This window comes from Giraffa tippelskirchi, chromosome 1 (genome assembly GCF_054371585.1).
Source record: "Giraffa tippelskirchi isolate mGirTip1 chromosome 1, T2T-mGirTip1v1.2.pri, whole genome shotgun sequence".
NCBI classification, from domain to species: domain Eukaryota; kingdom Metazoa; phylum Chordata; class Mammalia; order Artiodactyla; family Giraffidae; genus Giraffa; species Giraffa tippelskirchi.
Window position 1 is genome coordinate 195,488,812 of NC_137275.1, and position 21,912 is coordinate 195,510,723.

The following is a 21,912-nucleotide window of genomic DNA, read 5'->3' on the forward strand; positions in this document are numbered from 1 at the left end:
ATACACTAAAAAAAAAAAAAAAGGAAACAACCCAATGCCCATCAACTGATGGATAAATAAAATGTGGTATATCCGCAGAATGTAACATTATTCAGTGACAAAAAGAAACAAAGTACTTATATGTGCTACCTGGATGAATCTTGAAAATATTTATGTTAAGTGGAAGAAGCCAGTAAAGAAAGATCACATAATTATATAATTCAATTTATATGAAATATTTAGGATAGGTAAATCTATAGAGACAGAAACTAGATTAGTGGTTACCGAGGACTATGAGAAATGGAGAGAGGTGTGTAGGAAATGGCTACAAGGGTGTGGGAGCTTTTCTGGGGGGTAACGAAAATGTTCTAAAATTGACGGTGGTAATGGTTGCACAACTCTGTGAATGTTTTAAAATCCACTGAATTGCATACTTTAACTGGTGAAATTGTATGGTAAGTGAGTTATATCTCAATAAAACTGTTATATTAATAAAATAACTAAATTAATAATTAATAAAAAATTAATTATAATAAAAATAATTAATAAAAACTTAATCCCTGCAGGTACTTTCATAATTCAACCATTCCTAAATTAGGGTTAGGGACTTACACTCTCTATACCTCAGTGCCTGCTTCCCATGATGGAATATGATATCCTTTACACTAAAGCAAAATTATAGACCCACCTGGCTCTAGGAGAGATGTATTCTGAGTATACCCAAAAGAAGTTTGGGGGAGAGGTGGGAAGCTTCACAATGCTGTCACATAAAAATCCACAGTATATACCTCCCTAAATTGGGGAAAGTGTCTGTATAAGTTGATTTTTATATTATTTAAAGGTGGCTTACACTAGAATTAAATGTGGGAATCTGGCCTCAGTAGAAAATCATACAAGCAAGATAAACTTGCTCAAGATAGCCCACATAGAAAGAAAAGCAAACAAGTTTGCACATGATAGCTCAATAAATGCAAACAAAGGTTTGGATCTTCTGAATTTTTGAGATTTTCCTGATCTTTTGCTCTCAGCTAGAACTAGTTCCAGAGCCTAAAGAATCTAAAACCTGAAGCCCTCAGTTCCCACTGGCTTAAGCCTGCAATCAAGCCAAGTCAGCCAATCAAGTGCACATCGGCCAAGTCAATAAGCATGTGCACACACACATCAGAATTTCATACATGTAAACTGTCCTCATTTTCATTCCACAAACATGCCACAAAAGAACTTCTGACACACAGCAAAGGTAAAGTTGTACGTTCTAATTATATAAATACTTCAATACACATGGTTTTTAAATTTATTTCAAGTCAAACTGCTTAAAAAAAGAAAAATGCCAAGAACCATATACTGTTCACACTTCAAAGCCCCATCTAAATCTTTTAAAAACAATCTGAGGAAGTATGATTCCTTTGACTTCCCTTGCTTAAACAACTTGGTCCAGTTCCCATTCAACCAGAACAACTTCATTATTTTACTCACCTGTTTACTAAAGGGTCTCCCCACAAGATATCATTAGACAAAAAGTTTCCACTATTTAAAACATTTGAGAAAAAAAAAAAACACTTGAGAAACACTGCTCTAATTAACAATGATAACCTTTGCTGTTAAATACCAGATAGTTGTTCTTGCTGAAAAGGTTGTGGGCAACAGGAAAGGACTACAGTTAAAGAAGATCTGGGTAGCTGGTTCTACCATGGGGAATGGGAAAACAAGTATGCTGCAAACGCATTTTCTTTTTTCAGCACTAATTGTTTCATCATCTGAAAGGGAGAAATCACTTTTCAAGAACTTAAGTAAGCTACGACTGTTCTCCCACACCAGCAATGTCAATGTGATGGAAAACTGCAAATCATGATTATTTAATAAGATCACCAAAAATATGATCATACCCCTTTCCCTTATTAAAGGAAAAAGAAACTTTAAAGGAAGAAGGTAAATACTATCTGCTGTTTAAAGGAAAGAAAAGTAATATGCCCAGCATTAGGAAGATAGAGCTTATTACCATTTAAATTAAGAGAGAAACATAAACACTGGACATGGCCTGTGTATGTTCAGTCCAGTCGCTCAGTCGTGTCTTGACTCTTTGCAACCCCATGGACTGCAGCACACCAAGCTTCCCTGTCCATCACCAACTCCCCGAGCTTGCTCAAACTCATGTCCATCTGTGTATGTTAACCTACTCTAAATAACAATATTAAGGTATACATTTTCATTTGGTTACCGTAAACATACGATATTTGATGATTAGCTTGTTAATGTTTTAACCTGTGGATAACAGTTAACCTATAAAAATGTTACACCTTTTACCTTTCTTCATTATGCATCCTCTTTAAAAACACAAGATTTTGGATGTTTCACACACTACTCCACAAAAGATGCTCTGACACTTATACAGGTCTAATTTGTTCTGCTATATGATGTTTTAATTATACCACAAATAATAGGGTGTTATTGTTGGAGGTAGTAAAGAAATACTCAAAATTCTCCAAGCCACGCTTCAGCAACACGTGAACCGTGAGCTTCCAGACATTCAAGCTGGTTTTAGAAAAGGCAGAGGAACCAGAGATCAAATTGCCAACATTCGCTGGATCATCAAAAAAGCAAGAGAGTTCCAGAAAAACATTTATTTCTGCTTTATTGACTATGCTAAAGCCTTTGACTGTATGGATCACAATAAACTGTGGAAAATTCTGAAAGAGATGGGAATACCAGACCACTTGACCTGCCTCTTGAGAAACCTCTATGCAGGTCAGGAAGCAACAGTTAGAATTGGACATGAACAACAGACTGGTTCCAAACAGGAAAAGGAGTACGTCAAGGCTGTATACTGTCACCCTGCTTATTTAACTTATATGCAGAATACATCATGAGAAACGCTGGGCTGGGTGAAGCACAAGCTGGAATCAAGATTGCCGGGAGAAATATCAATAACCTCAGATATGCAGATGACACCACCTTATGGCAGAAAGTGAAGAGGACCTAAAAAGCCTCTTGATGAAGGTGAAAGAGGAGAGTGAAAAAGTTGGCTTAAAGCTCAACATTCAGAAAACTAAGATTATGTCATTCGGTCTCATCACTTCATGGCAAATAGATGGGGAACAGTGGAAACAGTGGCTGACTTTATTTTTGGGGGCTCCAAAGTCACCACAGATGATGACTGCAGCCATGAAATTAAAAGATGCTTACTCCTTGGAAGGAAATTCATGACCAACCTAGACAGTATATTAAAAAGCAGAGACATTAGTTTGTCAACAAAGGTCTGTCTAGTCAGGGCTATGGTTTTTCCAGTAGTCATGTATGGATGTGAAGAGTTGGACTATAAAGAAAGCTGAGCACCAAAGAATTGATGCTTTTGAACTGTGGTGTTGGAGAAGGCTCTTGAGAGTCCCTTGGACTGCAAGGAGATCCAACCAGTCCATCCTAAAGGAGATCAGTTCTGGGTGTTCATTGGAAGGACTGATGTTGAAGCTGAAACTCCAATACTTTGGCCACCTGCTGTGAAGAGCTGACTCATTTGAAAAACCCTGATGCTGGGAAAGATTGAGAGCAAGAGGAGAAGTGGATGACAGGGGATGAGATGGTTGGATGGCATCACCGACTCAATGCACATGGGTTTGGGTGAACTCCTGGAGATGGTGATGGACAGAGAAGCCTGGCATGCTGCAGTTCATGGGGGGTCGCAAAGAGTCAGACACGACTGAGCGACTGAACTGAACTGAACTGATTGTTGGAGGAACAGAATCCCCACTTCAATTTAATTAAATAGTTTATTTAATATTTAAAATAACTCTTCCCTCAATACTGGTTCCAACTCATTCATTTTAGACTTAAACAAGTGCCAAAATTCCTAAGTCCATATAGGTGATGAATGAGAGTAAAATTATTACCTTGAAACACACATTTTCTTTGCCTCTAACCTATGACTCTAACCCATTAAAATGGTTTAAGTTTTGTTTGTTTCTTCCTGTTTGTTTGCTTAAGGAAAGTACCACAGCCCCAAGTAATCTCCCATTAACATCAAAATAGGAATCAAAATACACAGGACATGAGGGACTCAAGAAGCTATAAGGCATCAGAAACAAACAGTAAAATGACAGAAGTTCCTCCTTATGAACAATTACTTTAAATGTAAATGAATTAAACTCTCCACTCAAAAGGCAGAAATTGGTAAAAATGGATTCTAAAAACATGATCCAGGAATTTCGCTGGAGGTCCTGTTGTTAAGACTCTGCATTCCCACTGCAGGTGGCACAGGTTCAATTCCTGGTCAGAGAAATAACATCCCACATGACATGTGGCGCAGCCAAAAAATTTTAAAAATAAATAAAAATTAAAATAAAAACATGATCCAACTATATGTCCTCTACAAGAGAATTACGTTAGCTACAAAGGCAAAAATAGGTTGAAAGTAAAAGGATGGAAAAAGATATGCCATGCAAATAGTAACTAAAAGGGTGGCTCTATTAATACAAAACAAAATAGACTTTAAATCAAAAAAGGTTACAAGAGACAAAGAAGAACACTATATATTAAGAAAAGGAAAAAAGGAGCAAGCAGATATAACAATTATAAACACTCTTGCACCTAATAACAGACCACCAAAACAGATGAAGCAAAAACTCACAGAATTATCTATAATAGTTGGCAGTTTCAATACCCTACTCTCAATAATGGATGGAACAACCAGACAGAAGATAAGAAAACAGAGGACTTGAAAAACACAATAAACCAACTAGACATAACAGACATATATAGAACATTCTACCTAACAACAGATAAATTCTTCTTAAGTGCAAACAAGACATTCTCCAAAATACACCATATGTCAGGCCACAAATTAAGTCTCAATAGATTTTAAAAGACAGACAATTGTACAAAGTATTTTTTCCAACTACAACAGAATGAGTTTAGAAATCAGTAAGAGAAGAAAAACTAGAAAATTCACAAATTTGTGGAAATTAAACAATACACTCTTTTGTTTAATATTTACTCATTTATTTGGCTATGTCAGGTCTTAGCTGCAGCAGGTGTGGTATGCAGGCTCAGTAGTTTTGGCACACAGGCACATGAGATCTTAGTTCCCCCACCAGGGATAGAACCCACGTCCCCTGCACTGGAAGGCGGATTCCCAATGACTAGACCACCAGGGAAGTCCCAAGAATACACTCTTAAACAACCAAAGGATCAAAGTAGAAATCACAAGGAAAATTAGAAATACTTAAGAAACAAATGAAAACAAAAAACACAATATATCAAAATTTATTAGATACAGCGAAAGTAGTGCTAAAGGGGAAATTTATAAAATTATAAAAAATAAGAAAGACTTCGGATTAAGTTTTCTAATTTAATCAAGGAAATAGAAAAAGCAGAAATCCGAAACCAGCAGAAAAAAGAAAACAATAAAGATGACGGCACAGATAAATGAAATAATGAAGAGAGGAAAATCAATGAAAACAAAAGTTGATTCTTCAAAAGATTAACGAATTCACAAAACTTAGGCAAGATTAATTAAGAAAAAAAGAGCAAGTTACTAATCACAAAGAATAAACATTACTGATGCCACAGAAATAAAAAGGATTTAATGAGAGTACTATGACCAATTGTGCACCAATAAAGTGGATAACCTAGGTAAAATCAACAAATTTCTAGAAACCAATTGAGTCACAAAGAAAGAGAAAATTTGAATAGGCACATAAATATTAAGGAGATTGATCAAAAACCTCCCAACAAAGAAAAGCTCCAGACCTGATGGCTTCACTAATGAATTGTATCAAACATTTAAAGAACATCAATGCTTTTCAAATCCTTCCCAAAAAGCTGAAGTGGAGGGAATACTTCCTAACTCATTCTATGAGGCTAGTATCATCCTGATAACACAGCCACAATAAGACATTACAGCAAAACTACAGACCAGTATTCCTTTTGAACACTGATTCAAAAATCCCCAACAAAACACCAGCAAACTGAATTAAGCAGCAAAAATGCAAATCAAAGTCATAATGACATATCATCTCACACCCATCAGGATGGCTACTATCCAAAAAAAGCAAAAAATCCACCCATATAAAAAAAGAAGTGTTGATAAGGATGTAAACAGATTTGAACCTCTGTACAATGTCGGTATTGGTGTGAGTGTAAAATGATGCAGCTGCTATGGAAACAGCATGGTCAGTCCCCAAAAAAATTTAAAATTACCATAGAGCCAACAATTCTACTTCTGAGTATGTACCTAAAAGAACTAACAGGAGAGTCTCAAAGAAATATTTGCATACCCAAATACACAGCAGCAGCATTTTTCACAATAGACAAAAGGTAGAAGCAACCCAAGGATCCATTGATGAACAAATAAACAAAATATAGCAGCAGCAGCAGTATATACATACAGGAGAATGTTAGCGCTGAAAAGAAAGGAAATTCTGACAGATACCACAGTGTAGCTGAATTTTGAAGACACAATGCTAAAAGAAATAAGCCAATCACAAAAGAGCAAATACAGTATGATTCCACTCATATAAGGTACAGAGTAGTCAAATTCATAGAGAGAAAAAGCAGAATGCTGGCTGCCAGGGGAAGGTGGGAGGGGAGGAAATGGGCAGGTATAACTTAATGGATCCAGTTAAGTTTAGCATGATGAAAAGTTCTAGAAATGGATGGTGGTAATGGATGTACAACAATGTGAATGTACTTAATGCCATGGAACTGTACACTTGAAATGGTAAAAATGCTAAACTTTATGTTATATGTATTTTACCATAGTTTTTAAAAATAAATTTTTAAATCAAAATATGGACCAAACATATGGATGAGTCAATAATGTTAAAAATTTGAAAAAATAAATTTCAAATGTAAACACAAAATTAAAACTGATGAGATGAAATTAACAGATGAGAGACATTTTCAAGGCAAAGAAAAAAAATCCCAGAACACTAGAGTTGTAGCAAGCTTCAAAGATCTTGCGGAATTCAAATTTTTTCACAGTGTAAATTACGAGAGAAGCTCTTCAGGGAGGTTAGCTATCTTACAATCACCATCGGTCAGTTCTGCCTACATGAAACAAGAAGCTGTAAATAAATCCCGCGAGTTTTTGGCAAAATAGTATTCTTTCTAATTCATTAAACTCTATTATATGCAGGCAGTGTTCCCATTATTATTACTATTCTACCATAAATTTTTCATTGACATTATTATTATTCCCAATGTAATCTATATCCTTATAATCATAATTGTAAATCATTCTCCCCATTGAGAAGATGAGAGGCAAAGACAGCTAGTGCCTCTCATCTCTCCTTAGGACTGTTTATCCTCGGCATGAGTTAAATGAGAAATGAAAGGAGATTAAGAAGGGAGCTAAGTGGTCTTTTTTTTTTCCAGCTTATGAACTAGATGTTAACTGAGCTTTCCATACTGTGCCTTCACTATATTTGTCTAATATGTAAAACCAAAAAAAATTAGATTTGAATATTTATGTAGAAATGTAGTACAAAATCTTTGTTATTAGACAATGTATTTTCAGAACACTAATAATATAGCCCCCTTGTATCAGCACTTGACTAAAATGTTAAGAAACCTCTCAACTTTCTGTGAATAACCTTTCCTGTGCTTAAATTTTTTTTTTTAAGGCCTTTGTTGTTGTTGTTTAGCAGCTAAGTCATGTCCAACTATTGCAACCCCATGGATTGTAGCCCACCAGGCTCATCTGTCCATGGGATATCGCAGGCAAGAAAACTAGAGTGGGTTGCCATCTCCTTCTCCAGGGGATCTTCCTGACCCAGGGATCAAACCCACATCTCCTGAATTGACAGGAGATTGGCTTCACCATTGAGCCACTTCAGTTCAGTTCAGTTCAGTCACTCAGCCATGTCCGACTCTTTGCAACGCCATGAACCGCAGCACGCCAGGCCTCTCTGTCCATCACCAACTCCCAGAGTCCACCCGAACCCATGTCCATCGAGTCGGTGATGCCATCCAGCCATCTCATCCTCTGTCGTCCCCTTCTCCTCCTGCCTTCAATCTTTCCCAGCATCAGGGTTTTCTCCAATGAGTCAGCTCTTCCCATCAGGTGGCCAAAGTATTGGAGTTTCAGCTTCAGTATCAGGCCTTCCAATGAACACCCAGAACTGATCTCCTTTAGGATGGACTGGTTGGATCTCCTTGCACTCCAAGGGACTCTCAAGAGACTTCTCCAACACCACAGTTCAAAAGCATCAATTCTTCAGTGCTCAGCTTTATTTATATTCCAACTCTCACATCCATACATGACCACTGGAAAAACCATAGCCTTGACTAGACTGACATTTGATGACAAAGTAATGTCTTTGGTTTTTAATATGCTGTCTAGGTTGGTCATAATTTTCCTTCCAAGGAGTAAGCATCTTTTAATTTCATGGCTGCAATCACCATCTACAGTGATTCTGGAGCTCAGAAAAATAAAGTCAGCCACTGTTTCCACTGTTTCCCCATCTATTTCCCATGAAGTGATGGGACCAGATGCCACAATCTTAGTTTTCTGACTAGCTTTAAGCCAACTTTTTCACTCTCCTCTTTCACCTTCATCAAGAGGCTTTTTAGTTCTTTTTCACTTTCTGCCATATGGGTGGTGTCATCTGCATATCTGAGGTTATTGATATTCTCCCAGCAATCTTTATTTCAGCTTGTGCTTCACCCAGCCCAGCGTTTCTCATGATGTACTCTGCATATAAGTTAAATAAGCAGGGTGACAATATACAGCCTTGATGTACTCCTTTTCCTATTGGGAACCAGTCTGTTGTTCCTTGTCCAGTTCTAACTGTTGCTTCCTGACGTGCATACAGATTTCTCAAGAGGCAGGTCAGGTGGTCTGGTATTCCCATCTCTTTAAGAATTTTCCACAGTTTACTGTGATCCATACAGTCAAAGGCTTTGGCATAGTCAATAAAGCAGAAATAGATGTTTTTCTGGAACTCTCTTGCTTTTTCAATGATCCAAGGGATGTTGGCAATTTGGTGTCTTGTTCCTCTGCCTTTTCTAAAACTAGCTTGAACATCTAGAAGTTCACGGTTCACGTATTGCTGAGGCCTGGCTTGGAGAATTTCCAGCATTACTTTACTAGCATGTAAGATGAGTGCAATTGTGTGGTAGTTTGAGCATTCTTTGGCATTGCCTTTCTTTGGGATTGGAATGAAAACTGACCTTTTCCAGTCCTGTGGCCACTGCTGAGTTTTCCATGTTTGCTGGCATATTGAGTGCAGCACTTTCACAGCATCATCTTTCAGGATTTGAAATAGCTCAACTGGAACTCCATCACCTCCACTAGCTTTGTTTGTAGTGATGTTTCCTAAGGCCCACTTGACTTTGCATTCCAGGATGTCTGGCTCTAGGTGAGTGATCACACCATCGTCATTATCTGGGTTGTGAAGATCTTTTTTGTACAGTTCTTCTGCGTATTCTTGCCACCTTTTCTTAATATCTTCTGCTTCTGTTAGGTCCATATCATTTCTGTCCTTTATTGAGCCCATCTTTGCATGAAATGTTCCCTTGGTATCCCTAATTTTCTTGAAGAGATCTCTAGTCTTTCCCATTCTATTGTTTTCCTCTATTTCTTTGCACTGATCGCTGAGGAAGGCTTTCTTATGTCTCCTTGCTATTCTCTGAATCTCTGCATTCAAATGGGTATATCTTTCCTTTTCTCCTTTGCTTTTCACTTCCTGTCTTTTCACAGCTATTTGTAAGGCCTCCTCAGACAGCCATTTTGCTTTTTTGCATTTCTTTTTCTTGGAGACGGTCTTGATTCCTATCTTCTGTCTGGGCCACTAGGGAAGCCCAAAAAGGCCTTCAGCGGGATCCAAAAAGTCTAAAGCAAAAACAGACTAGAATCAGTCACTACCACTTCCCTTCCTAATCAGTCTGGTAGAAATCTTCTATGATTATAACAGAAGTTCTCAAAGCGTGGTCTGTGGGATTCTGGGCTCCCAACACCCTTTCAGGGGGTCCATAAGGGCAAAACTATCTTTATCGTAATAATAAAACATTATTATCCTTTTTAATTATATTAGCATTTACATGAATAGTGCAAAAGCAATGATGTGTAAAATTTCTGGCACTTTGGGGCAAATTATGAAGGTTATTAAAGTTATTAGTGACTATGTTTTCACCATCAAGTACCAGCAATTATTTTTTAAAAAAAGGCTTTTTCCACTTAAGAATGTCCCTGAAATAGTAAATATTAATTGTATTCAATCTTGGCCCTTGCACATATACTCCTTTAATGTTCTGTGTGAAAAATGGTAAGCATGCATGAGCTATTTCTTGCTATATACTGAATCATAACACTTGATGGCTTTCTCAAGGAAAAGTGCTTGTATAACTAAATTGAGAGCTTCAGTCAGTTCAGTTCAGTCGCTCAGTCATATCCGACTCTTTGTGACCCCATGGATTGCAGCACGCCAGGCTTCCCTGTCCATCACCAACTCCCGGAGTTTATTCAAACTCATGTCCACTGAGTCGGTGATGCCATCCAACCATCTCATCCTCTGTCGTCCCCTTCTCCTCCTGCCTTCAATCTTTCCCAGCATCAGGGTCTTTTCCAATGAGTCAGTTTTTCGCATCAGGTGGCCAAAGTATTGGAGTTTCAGCTTCAGTATCAGGCTTTCCAATGAACACTCAGGACTGATCTCCTTTAGGATGGACTGGTTGGATCTCCTTGCAGTCCAAGGGATTCTCAAGAGTCTTCTCCAACAACACAGTTCAAAAGCATCAAGTCTTCGGAGCTCAGCTTTCTTTATAGTCCAACTCTCACATCCATGCATGACTATTGGGAAAAACCATAGCTTTGACTAGACAGACCTTTGTTGGCTAAGTAATGTCTCTGCTTTTTAATATGCTGTCTAGGTTGGTTATAACTTCCCTTCCAAGGAGTAAGCGTCTTTTAATTTCATGGCTGCAGTCACCATCTGCAGTGATCTTGGAGCCCAAAAAAATAAAGTCAGCCACTGTTTCCACTGTTTCCCCATCTATTTGCCATGAAGTGATGGGACCGGATGACATAATCTTAGTTTTCTGAATGTTGAGCTTTAAGCCAACTTTTTCACTCTCTTCTTTCGCTTTCATCAAGAAGCTCTTTAGTTCTTCTTCACTTTCTGCCATTAGGGTGATGTCATCTCCATATGTGAGATTATTGAGAGCTTAAGCTAGCATTTTTCATTAAACACCATCTTTACTTAAAAGAATGTCTTAGGTATTTTAGCAGAGGTTTGCTCAGAAATGAATGAAGTCTTCTTGTCACTTTAGGAAACAACTGGCAATCTTATTTTTGCCAATGATAAAATTTGAACTTTCAAGCAAAAATCAGATATCTAGAAAACTCATATCCATTATCATGTCACAACAGGTACAGCTTCCCAATAACTTATTTCTGATGGAATGGGTGATATTAACAAATGTGATATATTAATAGCTTACAATGAAAAATAACTTACTGAACCAATATTGACAAATGACCAAGGCATGATGTTATACAATCCGGCACAGGCATATGATCCACTCTATGTTCAAACCTATGGATTTTAATATAACATTATTAAAAAGTCCACTGATACGATTTCAGATTCCAGACTGCAACTGTCAGGGAGGAGGAAAACTTTCCTTTACTCTTCTAGGTTCTTCTGGCTAGTCTAAAAATTAAACTTGCACAAGACAGATTAACAAGAGAAAATCAGATTTAATTTCATATGTACGGGAATTTCATACACAAGATGGGCCAGACACTCTACATACATGAGGGATTCAAAGACAGAAAGGTAAAATGCGGTATAAATGTCACCCTGAGCTACAGGATGGGATAGGGGCCTGAGGCTTCCAAGAACAGGAGGATCATTCACAGGACAATAAGCAGCAAAGCAGATGTTTCACAATGGGGCCACTAGGATAAAATTCATCTCTGGTAATAACTTTTTTTCTGAGAAAAATCCCCAATTTAAATTCTTCTAGGTAGCTAGAAAGGGGCACTAGTTTCTCTCAAACCCACAGGGTCTCAACTGCTCAAAATAATCAATCATGCAAAAGTGGCAAATTTCAAGAAGGCTCATTTCAAACTCCTACATAATTTACTAAAAACTGTTATATGCTGAGTCTTGATGTAGTTAACAACCAAATATAGGGCTTTCCAGGTGGCTCAGTGGTAAAAATTCCACCGGACAATGCAGGAGACACAGGAGTCGCTGGTTCCTCCAGTTCAATCCCTGGGTCAGGAAGATCCCCTGCAGGAAGTAATGGCAACCCACTCTTGCCTAGACAATCCCATGGACTGAGGAGCCTGGAGGGCTACAGTCTTTGGGGTTGCAAAGAGCTGGACACAACTGAGTGACTGAGCGCACGCACGCACGCACACATGCGTGCACACACACACACATCCCAATAAAAAAATATCCATAATTCCTTGGAGGCTATCAAAATATCCCTTCCTTTTTCAACCATTAACTGTGTGAGGCTGGATTTCTCTCTGTATATATACTTCAGCCCAAACAACATACTGCAATAGAGTGAATGTAGAAGCAAATATGAGAATCCTGCTCTTTCTATTAAACCAGACATTAGAGATTTACAAAAATCTAAAATGCCAGTCTTCTCACTCCTTTGTTCTTAAAAAAGTCTTTCACTAAAAAAAAAAAGTTTATATTAACATGTAATGGGTTTATACTGCTCATTTTAAGTGAATTAATAAAAAATTGTATCTCTGCTTTAATTTATAATATAATATAGACAGATATAACCCACAAAAGCTCTCTCTGTGTGCTCAATAATTTTTTAAGAGTATAAAAGAGTCCTGAGACAAAACACTTGAAAACACCTGATTTAAAGAACAGAGTATTAATATCAGATCCCTGCAAAACAAAAAGAACAAGACGTACTTTTTCTTTTCTTTTTTTTTTTTAAGTTTTCCTAAAAGAGATTACCTGAAAACTGAAAAGGGACACAATGGCAAATCAAAATTAACCTCATTCTATGTAACATCACTACAGAATTTAAAAAAAAGAATGCTTAGATCAAAGTGATTTTGTATATCCTAGAAACATAATGCAATATCTTGATCAGATAAACACATAAATATATCCATTTGATAAATAATATTTTTGATAGCTGCATATGACAGCCAAAGAAACGCGCAGTCACAAACTCAAAAACAGATGATTAAAATAGCAGCCGCCACCACCGTGAGGGAGACAATCCAAGGTCCTGTCAGAAGGGACAAACGGATACTTCAGCCATTCTTCAGCAGCATCTCAGGACACCCAGCTCAGGGTCTAGCTGTTCTATTTTAAACTAAATTACATGCTTCCAAGACAGGACAGTAACACTAAGCTCTCAGCCCCAAAAGAGCAAATGGGTCTTAGTGGGATTAACCTGGAATAACAGGACTTGATCAGCCCAAAGCCCCTTTTCGGCTACCCCATCCCCTGTGCTTAGGAAACACAGAAGCAATAACAATATTTACTGAGGATTTTCTATGTGCCAGGCAATGTGGGCTAAGCACTTAACATTCAAGATCATCTTAAGAGTATACACCATAATTATCCCCATTTTTGGAGTTGAGAAAACTGAAGCACAAAGAAGATAAATAACTTGCCCAAAGCAAAGCCAGGATTTAAGTTCAGCCTGTCTGACTCTGAGGCCCAGCCCCTTAGCCACTACACTACAGTACACACAGGCAAGTAACCAATAATAACACATAAAGTTTAAAGTCAATGTCCACTGTAGACCATTTCTGTTGTTCATACTGCCTCTGCCTAAGAGACGCTTCCAATTTGCAGAGAGCCCTCTGACAGGTTCATCCATTACTCTGCGGGTGCTGTTCAACTTCCAAGTACCAGAGGACCTCAGGCAAGAAAAGTAGATTTTGGAAGGTAAAACCGTGGAGGACACTTTTCTTTAGTCCAAAATATAGAATATAAGTTAGATAATTTCACAAGTCTTGGACCTCTTTGCTTTCTGCAATTGAAGATAAAACCACTATTATATAAGAATCTAACTAGACTATTCCAAATAGAATAATGCCTCGATTCAAATCAATTGATAGAGCTTTATAAAAACTGCTTTTACAAAAGTTCAAACTACACTATACATCTAAATGTTTTGCAATGTGGCTAATTACAAGGGTAGCTCTATGTCTACGCCTTTCACTTCAGTGTTCACAGTGAGAATGCAGTTCCAAATATGTGTTGAAGCAACTCAAGGCAGAGTTTTAAGGTTATTAAAGATGAGCCTAGAACTTCAATGTAGAAATTAAATCAAGCAAAGTGGAAAGGGAAGCAGAATAAGTCATGTTACAAATCAGCCTTAAGGATAAGAAATAAAGAGTGGATAAGCACTGCTAACTATCTCACAGTAATTACAGAAGAAAATACTTAGAGATATTTCAGAGTTTTTGTTTAGTTTTAACAGTTGGCACGCGTTTTAAAATATGTACCATACAAAGTGCCTTAAATAAACTACTATTTTTTTGGCCTACTGAACTGAAAACATTCCACAATACAATTACAAAAATAACTTTCTGGTTTTCTCAGGGATAAAAAAAAAAAAGACAATTTATAAAACGAATTCAGAGGACAACAAAGAGATAACTCGATTTACATAAAGATTCCAAGAAAGACATAAATGGTAAGTGGAAATGAGTGATCCAGCAGACTGTTAAAACTCCTTTCTACCCACAAACTGTACGAACTACATCACAGACACTGCTACAAACTTACATCATAAACACTGTTACAATTTTGAATACCTGAAAATAAGAAGAAAAAAAACAAACCCACGCAGAATTAACATTGCCACAGAAAATTTCTACTGAGTCTTAAAACATATTAAGTCATCAGCAGTGCTAGACCTGCAGGCACTTAAGGAAGTATCTTAAAAAAGAGAAATAAGCTTTATGTTATCAACACGTAAAACTCTAAGATGGATAAATGCCCAGGAAAGGAAACCGACCGACTCAAACCTGCACTGGTACATTAAGAAACTTAAAGGCGCAGGAGGGTAACCACCGTGGAGCCCAACAAGCCTTTGCGTGGGGTTGCAGGTGCCCCTGCACACACGCATGAAGAACCCGCAACTCAGGAAGGAAGGCTGGAGGAAAACTCTGCACTGTCATCTAGGGCGATCTCCTTAATGACCAAATCAAACCCACAAGGCGACAAGTTGTAAGGAGAGAACACACGTCGGGTCAAGTCAACCATAGAGAGGAAGCAAGCACGGCCATCGCCATTACCACACCACCAGCCACCTTGAAGCCGGGTGCACTTAGTGAGTGAGAGCTGGGTAGGTGCGGAGGCAGGGCGCGCGCCCGGCCCCTGCCCACCGCCCCTCCGCGCCGCTCAGCTCCGCGCTGCACCGCGGTCACCGCCAAGAGAAAGGAAGAGCAGGGCAGGGGGCCGCCTCTGCTCGGACACCTCACCGGGCACCCTCTGCGAGGGCTGGAGAGGAGACGACCGAGTGACCATGGGTGGGGGCGGGGTTGGGCGTTTTCCAGAAATCGGCCAAAGCCCCCACCCATCAGGGATTCCCTTCAAGACCCGGTCCACCCCAGAAAGACACGGGTTACACAACCTGTCAGGTAAGGGGCCCAGAGGTAGCAGGGTGCAGACCGAGGAGGGCCGGGGGTCGCTCCTTCCTAGCTTCTCCCGTCCCCAAGACACCGCGGCCGGGGAGAGCGAAGTGGTGGCTGACTGGCGGATTCGCCGCGGCCGAGGGGCTGCCGGCCAGGACGCGCGGACGGCGGCGGCGGCGGCGGCGGGGAGCTCACCGACTCAGGATGGGGCGCTGGCAGAAACTAGGCAGAGCCGCAGCACCCGGCTCGGCGTCTGCAGCGCCGGCAGCTGCTCTCCCGGCGCACCGCAGATACCTCGCCGGCCGCCGCCGGGTGTTTTCATACAAACCCCGGCAGCAGGCGAGGAGGAGGAGGAGGAGGAGGAGGAGGAGGAGGCTGCGGCGGCGGCGGCGGCGGCGGCGGCGGCGGAACCTGCCCGCATCCCGGGCAACGTCAGCGCGGCGCCCCGCCCACCGCACTCCTCGGTCCGCCGGCTCGCTCGCGCGCGCCGGGTGGGCGGGAGGGCGGGGCGCGCGTGCGCGCGGGCCGGGTGAGCGCGCTCCGCGGAGAGGGCGGGGTGAGCGCGGGTGGGAGCCGCGGCGGGGGGCGCGTTGGGGAGCGCGCGTGAGGACGGGGGGAGCGCGCGCAGGGGGAGGGCGGGGAGCGCGCGCAGGGGGAGGGCGGGGAGCGCGCGCCGTTGTTTGGGGGCGGGGGAGACCTGGGCGGGATTTTGGAGCGGGTGTTGTTCGGGACGCCGGCTGTTGTACCCTGCAGCTGCTGCCCTACCCAACCAAATGGGTCTCCGGGCGGCTGCCCACGTCCCGAAGGTCACCTTCCTGTACGCTCCCAATTAGATCCTCCGCTTTTTCCCAAAACTAAGCTGGAGCCCACCCCTACCCTCTTAGTAGCGTTTTGCGGCGCCGGGCCAGCGGTTCTTAACTCTCGGACCCACGTGAGGTCGCAATGGACCCTGAGGAGCGCGGTAAAATTTAGCCTTTTCCTGACCTCAAAGAGAGCTCACGATAAGACGATAAAGACAAGCAGCTATCACAGCTGAGCTCCCAGAAACAATGAAATTTCACCTTGTGGCCTCCATAAATCAGATATCTAGCGCTGCAACGAGCACAATAGCGTGCTGATTTATTTTTTGCTTTTTTTTTAACGTGCGTACAGAGGTCTCAAAAATGGTAATGCTAAGTTAGCCGCTGAAGGCAGAGATGGAATGTTTTTATCTGAGCCAAAGTAATGTGTCGGACAGATTAAGATACTAATACACTCCCTTCTGTTTTGGCTGTAGGTAAATGCGCTATAATATATTCTTAATAAATACTGACATTTACTGTTTTTCAAGAGCATGGATCGTCTTTGCTGCTGTTTATAGTAGCTGGTAAGGAATGTAGAATTGTTACAACCAGATAGGCAGATAAATTGAGAGCTCTAGGGTTTGGTTTTGTTTTCTTATCATCCTGTTTAAAAGAAAGTAAGCAGGTGTGAAGGCCATTCAAAAGGTAATCCAAGGTACATCCTGCAGTTTGCCCTTGGCAAGTGTCTTACTCGGATAAACAAAAGACTAACATTTTAACTAAATCCTGTAGTTTCCTTGACTGTGAGCACCAAAGGTAGGTTACAGTACTTTAAATAATTTTAAAATAATTGCCACCCCAAACCACCCAGCCTGAAAAGCATTATCTGAAAACACCTAATTATCTAAATACTTAATACTTCACAAAATTAAATATATGTGATATACACGAAACTTTATTCAAAGAACATCTTCCTAAATGAATTAACCTGCAGTGTAAAAAGGTATGGGCTTCTCGGTTGGCACTAGTGGTAAAGAACCCACCTGCCAATGCAGGAGACATAAGAGACACGAGTTTGATCAATGAATGGGGAAGATCCCCTGTAGGAGGGCATGGCAACCTACTCCAGTATTCTCTTCTGGAGCATCCCATGGACAGAGAATTCTGACAGGCTACAGTCCATGGGGTCACAAAGAGTCAGACATGCCTAAAGTGACTTAGCATGCCCACTTAGCATGCACATACCTAGAAAGGTATAGATATATATGTGAAAGTGTGTTTTGTGGAATTAGCATTCAACTTTAACAAAATGCCATTCATATGGTTTAATGGCCAGGAGACAGACCCAGTATATTAACCCACACAAGTAAGTAAAAAGCAGAACCAATCCCTGTTGGTCCCTCAGCTTTCTCAACACACCCTATTATGCTATATAAAAAAAAAACCTTGATGTTTCTAACTGTGATGTAAACCAGAGACTAACCATAAATCATATTCATTTAATGATACTATTCAAATGAGTCTAGCTCATGCCTTGTTGTTGTTGTTGTTTAGTTGCTAAGTCATGTGCATCTCTTTTGAGACCCCATGGATAGTATCCTGCCAGATGCCTCTGTTCATGGGATTTTCCAGGCAAGAACACTGGAGTGGGTTACCATTTCCTTCTCCAGAGGATTTTCCCAACTCAGGGATCCAACCGGTGTTTTCTGCATTGGCAGGTGGATTCTTTACCACAGAGCCACCAGGGAAGCCCAGCCTGTATGTTGTAGGTATTCAATAAATGTTTGATTATTTTAACTTTGGACTAGACTGAGAGAGAAAGTGAGCGTGAAGCCCAACTATCTCAATCTCCTCTTTTCTTAATTTCCTTACCTCCCTATTAGAGAAACATACAAAGGGTAATAAACTTTATAACAAAACTGTATAGCCATAAGGTTTAGAATAATGATACTTCTCTCAAAAGTATAGTCATTTCCATCTGAAACCATAAATGTTAGATGCACAAGCTCAATTATGAAGTTTCTGAAACATATCCAGTCTTCTGGAGTTGCAACCTCAATCACAGGGGTTCCCAACACAGGTCTCCAACAGGTACCAGTCTGAGGCCTGTTAGGAACCAGGCCACAGCAGGAGGTGAGTGTCAGGCAAGTGAGTGAAACTCCATCTACTGCTCCTCATTGCTCCCCATCTCTGGCATTACCACCTGAACCACTGCCCTTCCCACCACCCCTCACCCCATTTGTGGGAAAATTGTCTTCCACGAGACAAATCCCTGGTGCCAAAAAGGTTGGGGTCTGCTTCTCTATAGGATTGTTATAACTATTCAATATCATTCAACAGTCATCAATTTATTGAGCACCTCCTATGTGCCAGACGCAATCCTCCTGAAATCTTCTGTGGAGTAAAACAAATGATAATGCTCAACATAATACCCAAAAGGTTTTCTGTATCAAATTAAAACGTTTCCCTACATATGGACATCACCAGATGGTCAATACCAAAATCAGATTGATTATAGTCTTTGCAGCCAAAGATGGAGAAGCTCTATACAGTCAGAAAAACAAGACCGAGAGCTGACTGTGGCTCAGATCATGAAATCATTATTGCCAAATTCAGACTTAAATTGAAGAAAATAGGGAAACCACTAGACCATTCAGGTCTGACCTAATTACAATTATACAGTGGAAGTGAGAAATAGATTCAAGGAATTAGATCTGATAGAGTGCCTGAAGAACTATGGACGGAGGTTTGTGACATTGTACAGGAGGCGGGGATCAAGACCATCCTCAAGAAAAAGAAATGCAAAAAGGCAAAATGGTTGTCTGAGGAGGCCTTACAAATAGCTGAGAAAAGAAGAGAAGCGAAAAGCAAAGGAGAAAAGGAAAAATATTCCCATTTGAATGCAGAGTTCCAAAGAATAGCAAGGAGAGATAAGAAAGCCTTCCTCAGGGATCAATGCAAAGAAATAGAGAAAAAAAACAGAATGGGAAAGATTAGGGATCTCTTCAAGAAAATTAGAGAAAACAAGGGAACATTTCATGCAAAGATGGGAACAATAAATAACAAAAATGGTATGGACCTAACAGAAGCAGAAGATAATAAGAAGAGGTGGCAAGAATACACAGAAGAACTAAACAAAAAAGATCTTCACAACCCAGATAATCACAATCATATGATCACTCACCTAGAGCCAGACATCCTGGAATGAGAAGTCAAGTGGGCCTTAGGAAGCATCACTACGAACAAAGCTAGTGGAGGTGATGGAATTCCAGTTGAGCTATTTCAAATCCTAAAAGATGATGCTGTGAAAGTGCTGCACTCAATATGCCAGCAAACGTGGAAAACTCAGCAGTGGCCACAGGACTGGAAAAGGTCAGTTTTCATTCCAATCCCAAAGAAAGGCAATGCCAAATAATGCTCAAACTACCCCACAATTGCACTCATCTCACATGCTAGTAATGTAATGCTCAAAATTCTCCAAGCAAGGCTTCAGCAATATGTGAACCATGAACTTCTAAATGTTCAAGCTGGATTTAGAAAAGGCAGAGGAACCAGAGATCAAATTGCCAACATCTACTGGATCGTTGAAAGAGCAAGAGAGTTCCAGAAAAGCATCTACTTCTGCTTTATTGACTATGCCAAAGACTTTAACTGTGTGTATCACAAAAAAACTGTGGAAAATTCTTAAAGAGATGGGAATATCAGACCACCTGACCTGCCTCTTGAGAAATCTGCATGCAGGTCAAAAAGCAACAGTTAGAACTGGACATGGAACAACAAACTGGTTCCAAATAGGGAAAGGAGTACATCAAGGCTGTATATTGTCACCCTGCTTATTTAACTTATATGCAGAGTACATCATGAGAAACGCTGGGCTGGGTGAAGCACAAGCTAGAATCAATATTGCTGGGAGAAATATCAATAACCTCAGATAAGCAGATGACACCACCCTTATGGCAGAAAGAGAAGAAGAACTAAAGAGTCTCTTGATAAAAGTAAAAGAAGAAAGTGAAAAAGTTGGCTTAAAGCTCAACATGCAGAAAACTAAGATCATGACATCTAGTCCCATCACTTCATGGCAAATAGATGGGGAAACAGTGGAAACAGGGACAGACTTTATTTTGGGAGGCTCCAAAATCACTGCAGATGGTGACTTGCAGCCATGACATTAAAAGATGCTTGTTCCTTGGAAGAAAAGTTATGACCAACCTAGACAGCATATTAAAAAGCAGAGACGTTACTTAACCAACAAAGGTATGTCTAGTCAAAGCTATGGTTTTTCCAGTAGTCATGTATGGATGTGAGAGTTGGACTATAAAGAAAGCTGAGCACCAAACAACTGATGCTTTTGAACTGTGTTGTTGGAGAAGACTCTTGAGAGTCCCTTGGACTGCAAGGAGATCCAACCAGTCCATCCTAAAGGAAATCAGTCCTGAATATTCATTGGAAGGGCTGATTCTGAAGCTGAAACTCCAATACTTTGGCCGCCTGATGCGAAGAGCTGACTCATTTGAAAAGACCCTCATGCTGGGAAAGATTGAAGGTGGGAGGAGAAAGGGCCAACAGAGGATGAGATGGTTGGATGGCATCACCGACTCAGTGGACATGAGTTTGAGTAAACTCTGGGAGTTGGTGATGGACGGGGAGGCCTAGCATGCCGCGGTTCATGGGGTCGCAAAGAGTCGGATAGGACTGAGCGACTGAACTGAACAGAACTGAATAGAGTGAGCAGTGAAGCGCTCTCTTAACCCTTCAATTGTGCAGGGTCCTGTGGTGCTGAGTTGCTCAGGCTTAGAGAATTTTCTAGGCATTTAAGGGGAAGCCAAGTTGGGATCAGGAGGCATTTCTGCATAGCATGTCTAGTAAATTCCCATATGGGTCTCACTTGAAAAGGGCCTGAATCTCCAAGACACCAGAAAGATACTGTGATTTCTCATTCTAAATAAATACTCACATTATATATAATTTTGTGTTTTTTCTTTGAGAGGGCTTCCTGCAGTGTGAGAAAGAGGGAACTTCCCATCATTTTCAGGTCAGTTTCTCAATCCTACCATCTAGACAAGTGTTTTGATTTGTTTCATTCTTAGTAACCAAAATAATAAATTTTTATATTTATTATAAATATACTGAAAGTATTCTAAAATACTGAAAGTATTTTGTATACTGAAATACTGAAAGTATTCTGTTTTCTGTTTAATAAAACTGTTTGGCATTTCCAAAAGACTAATAATTAACCAATTTTAAAACGTTACAGAAATAGGTTTTGTACCAGCTAATCATTAATTAGATTGAAATTTTAAAAATGGAGAGTCAAAATTAGATTCATTTTCTCATATTTAAGAAATTCTTCAATGCCCAGCATGTCATTAAGTGAGAAAAGCAAGTCATTGAACTGTATGGATTATATGGTGCAAGTTGTATTTTTTAAAAAAATCAATACTATAATAATTATGATGCATTTATAGTTTCATAAATAGGGTGCTGTAAGGGAAAATACCCTTCTACTTACTAGAATTACTTGGGGCCAGGTTGGAGCAGACCACTTGGTATATTTTGCATTGCTTAGATGTTTTAAAAGTA

At 40.1% G+C, this 21,912-nt stretch overlaps 1 protein-coding gene across 7 annotated transcripts in view; it reads right to left on the minus strand.

Annotated features, from left to right (window-relative positions):
- The window catches only part of AGTPBP1 (ATP/GTP binding carboxypeptidase 1), a 173,085-nt gene extending 157,101 nt beyond the window's left edge, over positions 1-15,984 (minus strand). For 3 of the 7 annotated variants that reach the window (XM_081521807.1, XM_081521836.1, XM_081521764.1), the window contains exon 1: positions 15,746-15,984. The gene's annotated coding sequence lies outside the window, so the exon portion shown is untranslated. Of the gene's footprint in view, positions 1-15,549 lie in introns of all 7 variants that reach the window. The other 4 variants (XM_081521815.1, XM_081521785.1, XM_081521796.1 and 1 more) reach the window with 2 other exon arrangements.
- Between the last annotated feature and the right edge of the window lie 5,928 nt (positions 15,985-21,912).